This window comes from Trichosurus vulpecula, chromosome 4, assembly GCF_011100635.1.
Source record: "Trichosurus vulpecula isolate mTriVul1 chromosome 4, mTriVul1.pri, whole genome shotgun sequence".
NCBI lineage: Eukaryota > Metazoa > Chordata > Mammalia > Diprotodontia > Phalangeridae > Trichosurus > Trichosurus vulpecula.
Genome location: NC_050576.1, coordinates 358,009,014 through 358,021,774, shown reverse-complemented (window position 1 = coordinate 358,021,774; position 12,761 = coordinate 358,009,014).

The window sequence follows — 12,761 nt, the reverse complement described above, 5'->3', positions numbered from 1 at the left end:
TCAAGTTTAAAGGTTTTTGTGCAGCTGTTTCCAGTTACTTCTAGGCACCTGTAAAATTTCAGTTCTTCTAAGGTGGTATGATCAAAGGAGAGGGGTTTACTACTCTCTTGGCCTGTGATCTGGTCTGTGACTGACCACAAGCACTTTTTTCTGCCTTGAAACTGTGAGGAAGATTCCCTCTCCACAGCAGCTACAAGCTCTGCCATGCCCGTGATGCTCCTCACCCCAGGACTGTGACTCAGATCTAAGAAAAGCAAAGCAAGAAAATCCTACCTCAGTGCCTGCAAAGAGATCCCTGCAATCCCCCTCTAAACAGCTGTTTGATCCCCCACTGTCTGTGGGCCTGGACCTCTGGAAGCAGTTGTTGCTGTATTCACTGCCACCACCACCACCTCCACTGCCCTGGGGCTAGGGCTGGACTATGCTCTTCTCTCATCCAGGCCCAAAGAGAGTTTCCCCACTGACCTATTTTGTCTTTGGCTTTGTGGTTTGGGAAGGATGGAAACCCTCACAGCTGCCAGTGATGCAATCCCCTGTGCATTCATGGCCCACACATTCTGCTCCCACCCTGGTGTGGTAGACCCTTCCTTGCAGGCTTCCGGGTCATCCTGGGGTAGAAATTCATTTCTCTGGATCATCTTGTGGATTCTGTAGCTCCAGAATTTATTCAGAGTCATTTTCTATAGGCATTTGGAGGTGTTTGGGGGAAAGCTCAAACAAGTCCCTGCTTTTACTCTACCCTCTCATAACCATTCATTTTTTTAGTGTTTTTGAGAAGAATACATGTAATTTGTCAAAGGCTTTCTTTCTATTTCTTTTGAGATAATTATATATTTTTTATCTATTTTGTTTTTTATATGGTCAATTATGCTGATAATTTTCCTAATATTGAAACAGCCCTGAATTTCTGATATAAATATCGACTAATCATATTGTCTGATCTTTGTGATGTATTGCTGCAATCTCCTTGCTATTATTTTATATAATATTCTTGCATCAACATTCTTTAAGAAAATTGGCCCACAGTTTTATTTCTCTTGTTTTATTTTTTCTCTCTACCTAGTTTACAGTATATCAAATCATATTTGTATGATAAAAACATTTAGTAGCACTCTTTTGCCTATTTTCTTTTCCAAAGGTTTGCATGTCATCAAAATTACATTTTCCTTAAATGTTCCATTGAATTCACTTGTAAATCAATCTCCTCCAGTGGAGTTTTTTAGGGAGCTCATTTATACCTTGTTTATTTGGTTTTCTAGCATAGGTTTATTTAAATTTTCTTTGCCTCTTCTGTTAATATGGGGAGTTTATTTGTTTATAAACATTTATCCATTTTTCTTAGATTGTCAGCTTTACTGTAATACATTAGGGAAAATAAGTCCAAATAATTGTTTTTACTTGATCTTCATTGGAGGTACATTCACCCTTTTTTATAATGGTAGTTTATTTTTCTAATTTTTTAAAATAAAATTAATCAATCGTTTATTTATATTATAGGTTTTTTTAATAAAACCAGTTCTTAGTTTTCTTTGTTAGTCCTATATTTTACTTTTAGCTTTATTCATCTCTCCCTTCCTTTTTAGGATATCCATTTTGGTGTTTAATTGGATATTTTTAATTGTTTCCTTTTCAATTTTTTTTAGGTTGTGCACCCAATTCAGTTATCTGTTCATTTTCTCCTTTATTGATGTATGTGTTTACAAATATGTATTTTCCCCTAAATGCTTCTTTGTCTATATCCCAGAGATTTTGGAAATTTATAGCATTGGTAGCCTTGATTTTCAAAATTCATCTGAAGCATAATAGGTCCTGCTCTAGCCCATTATTTAAACTCTGTATACCTCTTGGTTTCAAGTGTTTTTAGCAAACAATATATTTTAGATTCTGGTTTCTTATCCATTCTACTCTTTGCTTCCATTTTATGGGTGAGAACTTCCCATTCACACTCACAGCTATTATTATTAGCTGTTCATTTCCCTCCATCTTATTTTCTTCTGTTTATCCTTCTCTCTTTTTTCCTCCTGTCCCTCCTATAAAGTCTGTTTTGCTTAATACATTACCTTTTTAAATTGGCTCTTTATTTTATCACATCCTCTTTCCCTGTTCCCTTACCCTCCTACTTTCTTGTTGAGTGAGATAGATTTATCTTAATAATTTAGTATATAAATATATATGCCTCTTTGAACCAAATTAGATATGAGTGAGATTCAAGAGCTGCCTGTTTCCTACCATATCTCCCTCCACTTCAAAAAATTCTTCATGTTCTTTTCTTTTATGTGAGATGATTTTACCCATTCTGCCATTTCCTTCTCCCATCTCCCAGGGCATCATTCTTTTTGTTTATTTATTTTTACATCATCCCAACATATTCAACTCAGTCCCACATCCTCTTCCTCTGTAGAATCCTCATAGCTAGTCTTAAAATGATAAAGTTCTTAGAACTAATATGGATTATCTTCCTGTATAGAAAGGAAAACATTTGATATTTTTGAGTCCCTGTGGATTTCTTATTTTTTTTGGAGGGGGGAGGGGATTAGTTCTTTTATGTTTTTTTTTTCTTGAGTCTTCTCCTTGAATGTCAAATTTTCCAGTTGACTTTGGTCTTTTCATTAGGAATGCTTGGAAAATCCTCTATTTTATTAAATATCCATTTTACCCCTTAATGTTTACACTCAGTTTTGTTTGTTAGCTTATTCTTGGTTGTAATCCCAGCTCTTTCATTTTTTGGAATATCACATTCATAGCCCTCTGATCCATTAATGTAGCAACTGCTAAACCTCTTGTGTTCCCAATTGTGGTTCCATTAAATTTGGATTTTTTTTTTCTTTCTGGCTGCTTGAAGTGTTTATTCTTTGTTTCAGGGACTCTGAAATTTGGCTGTGCTATTCCTGGGAGCTTTGATTCTGCTGAATTTTTTCAATTTCTATTTTTTTCTATATCTTACATATTGGAGCAATTTTTCCACAACAACTTCTTAAAGTCCAATATCTTAATCCTTTGGGATTGTTTTTCAGGTAATTCAATAATTCTTAAATTTTCTCTCCTTAATCTATTTTCCAGGTAAGTTTTTTTTTGATGAGATATTGTATGTATTATTCATATCATATCTCTTGCCTTCTTAGTGTTGAAGAAGGGTTTGAGAGATAGAGAGAGAATTGTAAACTCAATTTAAAAAAAATAACTAAATAGTAAACTTAAAAAAAATACATAGGTTTCCAATGAATGAAAAGAGAATTCCTTAGTACAGTGAAATATAAAGGGCTTGTCCAAGGTCTTGATGCTAGTATGTGTTAGGTCTGGGTCTTGAATCAAGGATTTCTTTACTCTGAGGGTAGCCCTTTATCTACTACTCTAAGCTATTTTCTCAGTTATGGGACACATTCAAGAAATACTAGTGCCTCTGGCATGAGGGCTGCCAACTTGTTTTCAGGGCTGCTTTCTATTTTTGGTGTCCACCTAATTCACCCAACTTCAACCTATGGCTCCAAGAACCTTAAAAAAGTGCAGCAACCATAATTTTGCAATCCATTTCAGCAGACAAGCTAAACTAGGCTGAGGGTAACTGATGGGTCTCAAACTCTTTGCTGACTTAGGGAGGTGTCTACCCCAAGCATATGAAGATTTCCCCCAGTGGAAGGGACAGGTAAGAACATTTTTTTCAATTACCATGAAGGCAGATAATGTAGGTGCTATGGAGCATTTGGGACTTTGTCAGACATTGAAGATTCCAAGGTCATCCACTGCATCCCTAGACATCATCAGTCATCTTGACTTTGTCTTGCCACCTGGTTCTGATGACTCTGGAAGAGAGAAGGCGAGGCTGACAACTTTATACAACTCTGCCTTTCTTAAGTAAAATTTTTGAACTCGTGAAAAGATTTCATCCATATCATTTTAAGCTATTTCAAAGTTCTTTGATGACAGGAAAGTGATGAAGCAGCAGGTGAAGAAACACTGGAAGCTATAGTCACAGCCCTGCATACAAGCACCATAGGGTCATCTCACTAGAAGCATACGTGGGATTCAGCAGCCCCCTACATATCTGGGTAGGCTTTTTAAGGGGCAACACTGCTCAACTCTTTATGTAAGAAAGGGGCTAGAAAAGATTTTCTAAAAATTGTCTGCTATACACAATCTTGTGTTGTTTATTATGGCAGGTGGGGATCCTACCATGTGTTCTATACATAGACATAGACACACCTCCCCATACACACACTATGTACAAAAACTTTTGCAAAGATGATTGCACTCACCATCTGCATACAAAATGTGTACATGCTTATGTATAACACAAAATCCAATAGACCTGAAATATGAACAAATGTTGTTGTGATAGAATTCAGCAGGTATCATATCCAAATAGCAGCCCTGAGTGAACTAAGATTGGCAAATGGAGGCCAGCTTACTGAAGCTGCAGAGGCATACCAGGTTGGTTTATTTATTTATTTATTTATTTTATTGAATGGCTACAGTGAAGGAGAGGACGGTGAAGCTGGTTTATATTTTGCAAGCAAAACTAATCTAGTCAACAACCTTGTATGCCTACCAAAAGGAATGAATGACAGGTTCGTCATAATGCTGTTGCCACTTGCAGGGAAGTGCCATGTACCTATGGTGCATATCAAATACTCAGTTCTGAGGGAATCATATTTATTAGTGATAAAGACATGATCCTAGAGAGATGGGCTTATACCTTCCATAGTGTTCTCAACTGACTGTCATCAATCAATGCTGAAGCCATTGACTGTATATCTCATGTTGAAGTCAATCCCTCTCTAGCCAAATGTCCAACTGAAGTAGGGATTTTGAATGCCATTGGACTACTCTCGTGTAGCAAAGTTCCAGGAACTGATTCTGTTCCAGCTGAGATTCATAACATTTGGGGTCCACTGAACATACAAAAGTGAGTGAAAATTTCCAGGTCATATGGCAAGAGTACCTGTCCCCCATGAGTTAAAGAATGCTTCTATTGTCCATCTGTATAAAGATAAATGAAATAGATAGTCCTGTGACAATCACAGAGGGGTCTCTTTGGTAGTCTGTGGCAGTAAGATTCTTGTCAGAGTCCTCTTTAATAGGCTTATCCTTAACATGAAGATGGTTATCCACCTACTGAACAGTGTGGCTTCAGAAAGGGCTGAGGAATGGTTGATAAGGTTCTTGCTAACTGACAAGTCCAGGATAAATGCCAGGGGAAGAACAGAAGTCTGTATACAGTGTTCATTGATCTCACCAAGGCCTCTGATACTGTCAGTTGTGAGGGCTCATGAAAAATTATGTCAATGTTTTGTTAACTGGCGAAGTTCATCAGTATGTACATCAATTTCAGGATGATATACTTACATAGGTTCTGGATAATGATGATGCTGTCAAGCATTAGTCACCAATGGGGTGAAGCAAGGCTGTGTTCTTGCTTCCATTCTTCTTAGCATGATGTTTTCAACAATGCTGTTTGATGTTTTCAATGAGGAAAAAAACAGCATCAAGGTCAATTACCACACTGATGGTAAATTATTTAACTTGAAAAGACTACAAGTCAAGAATAGAGTGGAGGGAGAGTTGGTACATGATTTTTTTTTTGTCTGTGGATGACTGTGTATTCAATGCAGTCTGTGAGGTTAAGATGCAAAAAATATGAATTGATTCCTTGCTGCTTGACTAATTTTGGTCTCACAATTAACACCAAGAAAACATAGATACTCCACCAGACAGCACCACACTATCCATACATGGAACCATCAGTTACAGTAAAAGGAGAAATTTTGAATATTGTGGATAAGTTTACTTACCTTGGAAGTATAATTTCCAGGGATGTACACATTGATGATGAGGTTGACACTGACATTGCTAGAGCTAGCTTGGTGTTTGAGAATCTCTGAAGAAGAAAAGAAGTATTAGACTGCTTGACAAATTGAAGGTCCACAAAGCCATTCTGCTGAATTTATTGTTATATGCCTGTGAAACCTGGACAGTACACTAGAGCCATGCCAAGAAAATGAATAACTTCCATTTGAATTGTCTTAAGAAGATCCTGAAAATCACTTTGCAAAATAAAGTATTGAACACTGAGGTCCTTTCTTGAGCCAAACTGTCAAGCATTCAAACTCTATTGCATAGAATGCAGCTCCAATGGTTGTTCCATGTTCAAATGCAAAATTTATGCTTACCTTCAAGACTATTTTGTGAAGACTCACATAAGGTGAGTATTCATATGTAGATTAGAAGAAGCAATGCAAGGACACTCTCAAGGTCTCTCTGAAGAACTTTGGAATTGACTGTGTGACATGGGAGTAATTAGCAAAGGATAACCCAACACAGCATGCCTGCATCCAAGGAAGCCCTGTGCTCTATGACAGAAGCAAAATTCCAGTAGCTTAAAGGAAATATGAAGTGCACAAATTTAGAGAAATCTCCACTCCAAATGCTTATGTGTATTATTTCTTCCGAGCCTGTGCTAGAGCCTTCTGAGCTCAAGTTGGTCTGATCAGCCACAGGTTGACACACTGTCCCTTGACTCCAGTATAGTGAAGTCATTTTGGTCCTCTTCAAATATAAAGGACAAAGCACAAACAAACAAAAAGCAACCCTAAATTATTCCCTCAGGTAATTATTTTTTCAATTGATATGAGATATTAATAACATTGTTTTAAGAATAGTCTTACCATGTGATTTCATGATTTGGATAATAAGGAGCAAACTCTCTCCTGATGTCTATCATTATCCATTTATGACTTACAAAATAAAAAGTTCTATGTATTTACTGGAGGCCCACTGAATTTTAGAGACTGGCCCAGGGTCAAAAAACTTGCAAATATCATCAGCACGATTAGAACACATTTCCATTTCTCCAAAATTAGAGTTGTCCCTACTGTGACATACTGCATCTGTAATGTTGCCAGGAGACATGTATTAGATACATTCATGATTCCATTCCATTTTTACCTGATACATTAACTGTACTTCGGTTATTGTAATATTGTTACACTCATAAACTGAAATTTCAATTTGAAAAAAATACCAGTATATTATCAAGTTTTCAAACAAACTAGCAGCAAAAAGACATGGTCTATCATCTGACATACCAACTGGTTTCCCAAATGACCTATGGTTAAAATGTGACATTATTGAAAAAATAGAATTTAAAATGGATTTTGTTTAAGGTTGTAAAGGTAAGATTCAGAGAAAACAACTTAAGCAAAACAACATAAATCAATTGTTGTCTGAATAGACATAAAGAAAATAACCAATTTTCATTGTGAAGGTTAATACAAATTGTATCTTTTTGCATACAAAGTAAAGTGCCTAAAACTTTCTTACAATAGAATCATTCAAAAGAAAATGTCAAAATGTCCTCCTATTTCTCTATAAAAAGAAACACTGAAGAAACTATAAGAAAACAAACTTTTCTCCCATGACATTTGTACTGAACGATTATATCAGAGCTCTTACAGCTTACTCTTTAGATACTTTATGAGGTACTGCAACTAGAAAATGCCTATCTAGATTCTCCCGGGGCTATTAGTCAATTAAGGCTCCTGGGTTAATTCTCTTAGGTCCATAGAACACTATTTGGCACATCACGGCTCTTAGATAGTGTCGTAATGCTCTGAAAGTGTTAATGTATCTTCCTTTATTGTCTAACTTATTTATACTGGGGAACTTAGGTACTGGATCAATAGGAATGCTAGAGGATTTATGTTTAGGGATTTCTTCCAAAACTTCAAAGCACTTTTTTATATAGTATCTAAATTAATTTTTTTTAAAAAAGCTGGTGTCATTATCTCCATTTCACAGACAGAAAAAAAAACTACAGCAGAATAAATTTATACAGCAAGTAAACAGAAATGGGATGAAATTCTGGGTTTTTGGACTCAAAATCTAATAGTTTCTTGTAGAAACTTTGATAGATGCTTTGTATGTAATATAATCTACTTTTAAAAAATTAAATGTGTCAAAAAAATGACTAGAATCTTCCAGAGATAAGTGAACATGAAGATTTAGAATGTTTTATATAACACTTTTTCAAAATGTTATGTTTTGATTAGGGCAAAAATATGTGTACTACAAGGTCAAATTAAGTTATTCTCATTTTTAGCAGTGATGAAATTTATGCTCATAAAGGTTGAGTAATCCACATAATACAGCTAGTTTGAAAGACTTTTACCATTCTTGGGCCTCAGTTTACTGATGTATTGAGTTAGTACTTTTAAATATATATATAACATATATACTAAGGTTGCTTTCATCATTAAATCTAGGATACCAGGGGGAAACAGACAACACTTGAATACAGGTCTTCTAATTGAAACCTGTTGGACAGGATATGGGCAAGTTCAGAAACTAATGCATTGTTGGTGGAGTTGTGATGCTCTCAGCAATACCTGGAAAAAGTTAGATGAACTGATTAAAAGTGAATTGAGTAGAACCAAGAGAAAATTATTATATAATTATATAAGATGATCATCTGTGAATGACCCAGCTAGTCTGAGCAATACAATCATCTAAAACAATTCTGAAAGATTTATGATGAAAAGTACAATTCATCTTCAGACAAAGAACTGATGGTATCTGAATGGAGATTGAAGCATCCTTTATTTTTACTTTATTTTTCTTGGGTTTTCTTTTTTAATGTAATTTTTTTGGTTTGTTTTAAAATGTGAATAATATGGAAATTTATTTTTCATGACTACACATGTATAACTTATACGAAACAACTTGCCTTCTCAATGAGGGGAGTAGGGAAGGAGAGAGAAAATTTGGAACTCAAAATTCTAAAACTGAATATTAAAATTATTTTTACATGTAATCTGGAAAAAATAAAATATGGAATAAAATGGAGGCAGAAATGAGGAAGAAGGTGATTTCCACAATATGATCAAAATATAGAAAATTTAATTTAAAGAATTTAATGATAGTATAGATCCTAAGAATAGGTTAAAGTGAAACTAATTCATTTTGTTCTAAGATTCTATCAATAACCATTTACTAAGCATCTACTCTGAGGGACAGGGCTTTGTCAGAAAGTAAAAGAAAAAAAAGACAATCTTTACTGCAATAAATTGCTAAAGGCAATGTGTTACAGGTGACAAAATAAAATAAAGATTAAATGAACAAATATACAATGTAGCAGTTGCATTTAAAACCATACAAGAAAGAAAATATTTTGGAAACAATTATGCATTGGAAATATCTGATTTTAAAGTGCAGGTCCAACTATGAAACTCCCTTCTTCAATAAACACCAATGCCTCAGTTTACTGATATATTAAGTTACTCTAGGATCAATCTAGGATCAAATACAAAATCCTCTGGCATTCATAATCTATTGATACTGGCCTCCTGACTGTTCCATGAATAAGGAACTCCATCTCACCACTCTGTGCATTTTTTCTATTGGTCCCTCATGCCTGGAATGCTCACATTTCTGTTTTCTGCTTCTGCCATTCTTGCCTTCCTTTTTATTCACAACCAAAATTCCATATTCTATAGGAAACATTTCCCAACCCCCTCTTAATTCTACAGCCTTCTCTCTTTTAATTATTTCTAATACACACACATATTTGTTGGTATGTGTTTGTACATATGTGTACACATACACATATGTACACACACATAGTTTGTACATATTTCTTTGCTTATTGTCTTTCTCAATATACTGTGAGCTCCTCAGGAGCAAGGAATGTTTCTTCTTACTTCTTTCTGTATCCTCAGTACTTAGCACAAAGCCTGACATATAGTAGGCACATTCTAAAGTTTGCTGACTGAACAATTGACTGCTTGGTAGAAGCAATAGCAACATAAAGCATCATCTGTTCAATAGACAAAATACTCCCATTTTGCATGTCATTCTAGTTCTCAGTGCTCTTAGGTCTGATCAAACAGGATCACTGTGTCTAGTGTCTATTTTTAATGATTTTGAGTTGTAATTGTAGGTTCATAGAAACTATTGATTTATGAAAGAATAATTGCAATCCTTGTCAGTGAGTTTACGTCTAGAAAACTGCTTAGAAGTAACCCAATGCCTTGGTCATTAATATATGTTTATCAATTCTATGCATATTAGTAATATAATAACTATTCAGAATAGAGCAGAATCTATAAATCAGAATGGAAGTAAATTATTCTGAAATGTAAAACACTCAGATTCTAGAGGTATCTCATAGAGAGGTGATGGGTTTTTAATCTACCAACTCTGCCATGCTCATCGGTATACTTAGCCTTTGTTAACACTTTTGTTCCTTAAGTTGATGAGTTATTAAGTTAATAGTTTCTATCCCCCTCTAAGGATATTCATACATTTAGAAAGTACTGATTGAGAGGGACAAAGTGGTGCAATTTGCTGTGTATTTCCTTTCCTCTGCTCTCTTAGTCATCACCTTAGTTCAAACCCCAATCACCTCTTGACTATATTATTATAACTGTTTCTTAATTGGTCACTCTGCTTCACATTTCTCATTCTTCTAGTACCTCATACTCATATCACCAAAGTCTTTTTATTTAAGTGAAAATATGACTATGTAACTCATCTATTCAATCAAATACAGTGGCTTCTTATACTTCATCTAAGATTAGGTATAACTCTCTATCTTTTAAAGCCCTATGCAACCTGTCCTCAACCTATTTTTTCAGCATCATTTAACATTATCCCCCTCTTGCATTTGTATTCCAGCCAAATTGCCTTTTCTGTGCTTCACACAGAATACTCTATCACTGGTCTCCTTGAATTTATACTGGCTGTGCTACATGTCTGAAAAGCATTTCTTCCTCACTTGTGTCTCAAATAATTCCTCTCTTCCTTAAAGTGCTGTAACCAGCAAATCAACTAGGAAGGAAAGAAACAGTCATTTATTTATGAACCATCTACTATGAGCTAGGCATTGTGCTAAGCTCTTTACAAATATCTAATATTATCTTTTACCCTGGGAGGTAAATGCTATATTTATAGCTTTTTTTAAAAAAAATTTCAAGAAACCTACACAGAGATTAAGTGACTTATTGCTAGCTAGTAAGTGGTTGAAGTCACATTTGAATTTAGGTCATCCTGACTCTAGACTCAGTGGTCTATCCACTTTGCCATCTAGCTGTTTAAGCTCCTATTATGTTCAGGCATTATATCACCTGCTAGTAACACAAACTAAAGCAAAAACTCCAAAACATTTCATTCTTCAAGGAGCTCACATTCTAATGACTTAAATGCCATTTTCTGAATGTTGCATGCAAATGCTAGATCCCTACTTTGCAACCCATCTCAAATATACCTTTATTTTGTATATTAATATTATCTATCTATCTATTCTATAGATTATATTCCCTTATTTCTCCTGCATTACAGTGTAAGTATTTTTTGAGGGCAAGGATTATTTCATTATTAGAAATGGTATCCCTAATGCTTAGCACATCCCTGGTACATAATAAGCATTTAATAAATGCATGTTGATTCACTCCTTGGTGGCTAGTAACTATGTGTTTCTATGACTAATTTTTCAAAGTCTCTGTTTTCATTGCAACTATGGCCAAAATTTATGTATTAAGGTTTGCAAAACATTTCATAGGCATTATCTTATTTGATCCATAAAAAACCAAAAAATCAAAAAATTATGAAGTACATGCTATGGTTTTCCCCATTTCAGTGATGAGAACACTGATATTAAAATTTTATGTATTAAATAAAATGACATAGACATCTTAATGTAAAATGTTAAAGTGGACTTCATGAGTAAAAAGAAAGCTCAATGAAATATTAGAGGAATAGGAAAATGACAGAATATATGTTATTTAAAAAGGAACAAATGAGCACAAAGGAGATTATGAAATAGCACTGTTGTTGGAGAGATGTTCCTATGAGAAAAATGTTCCTTGCCTTGTCTCATATAACTAGTAAACATCTGAGGCATAATTTGAATTCAGGTCTTCCTTGCTCCAAGGTCAGCATTCCACACACTATTCTACACTGCTCTTTAGAAATGAACAATATATGAGGCTAAAAATATTAACTTAGATAGATAGATAGAACAACTAATTATAGAACTGTCCATGGGCATTAATTTGTTGAATTGCCATGTTCAATTAGAGAAAAAATAAACTAGTCCAAATTATGATTTTAAGTGGAAGAAATTAAGGCCAATACAAATGACACATCAGTCTCCAAATAGAAAATACTGCAATTTGGTAATCTGGCAATTTCCAAACAGAAGAAATTAAAGTCCACATAAATGAAACACCAATCTCCAAATAGAAAATCCTCAATGTTTTCCAGGCTAGTGTTCAGTGCTATGAAATTGTGAAAAAAAAACCTTCAGGTTTACTCAGTCAAGGTCTCTATTTAGGGTCTTAGTGAAGCATCCAAATGAGTTTAGAAGCCCAAATAAAAGAAAGTGAGTATATCACAGGCATACAATGTGTTTTTGTCCATGTTACTAATTCAGCACAGAGGCTTCATAAAATAAAAACAGACTTGGGAAATAAGCACCCATTTAAGGAGGAGTGGAGTGCTCTTAATAAGTACCTACTATGCTATGTACTTCACAAGTATATCTCATTTAATCGTTATATCAATCCTGTAATATAAGTAAGATACTACCCACATATATGCTTTCCATATACATTTTCTTACTCACATACCATACAAATTCAAACAATCAAGGTAGAAAGAAAAAAAAGATCATTCAATGAAGATGTTGTCTAGGAAGAAGGACAATATTAATATTCATGCACCAAATGTAAAGAGTTTATATATTTAACTAAATGACAGAAATCTTAAAT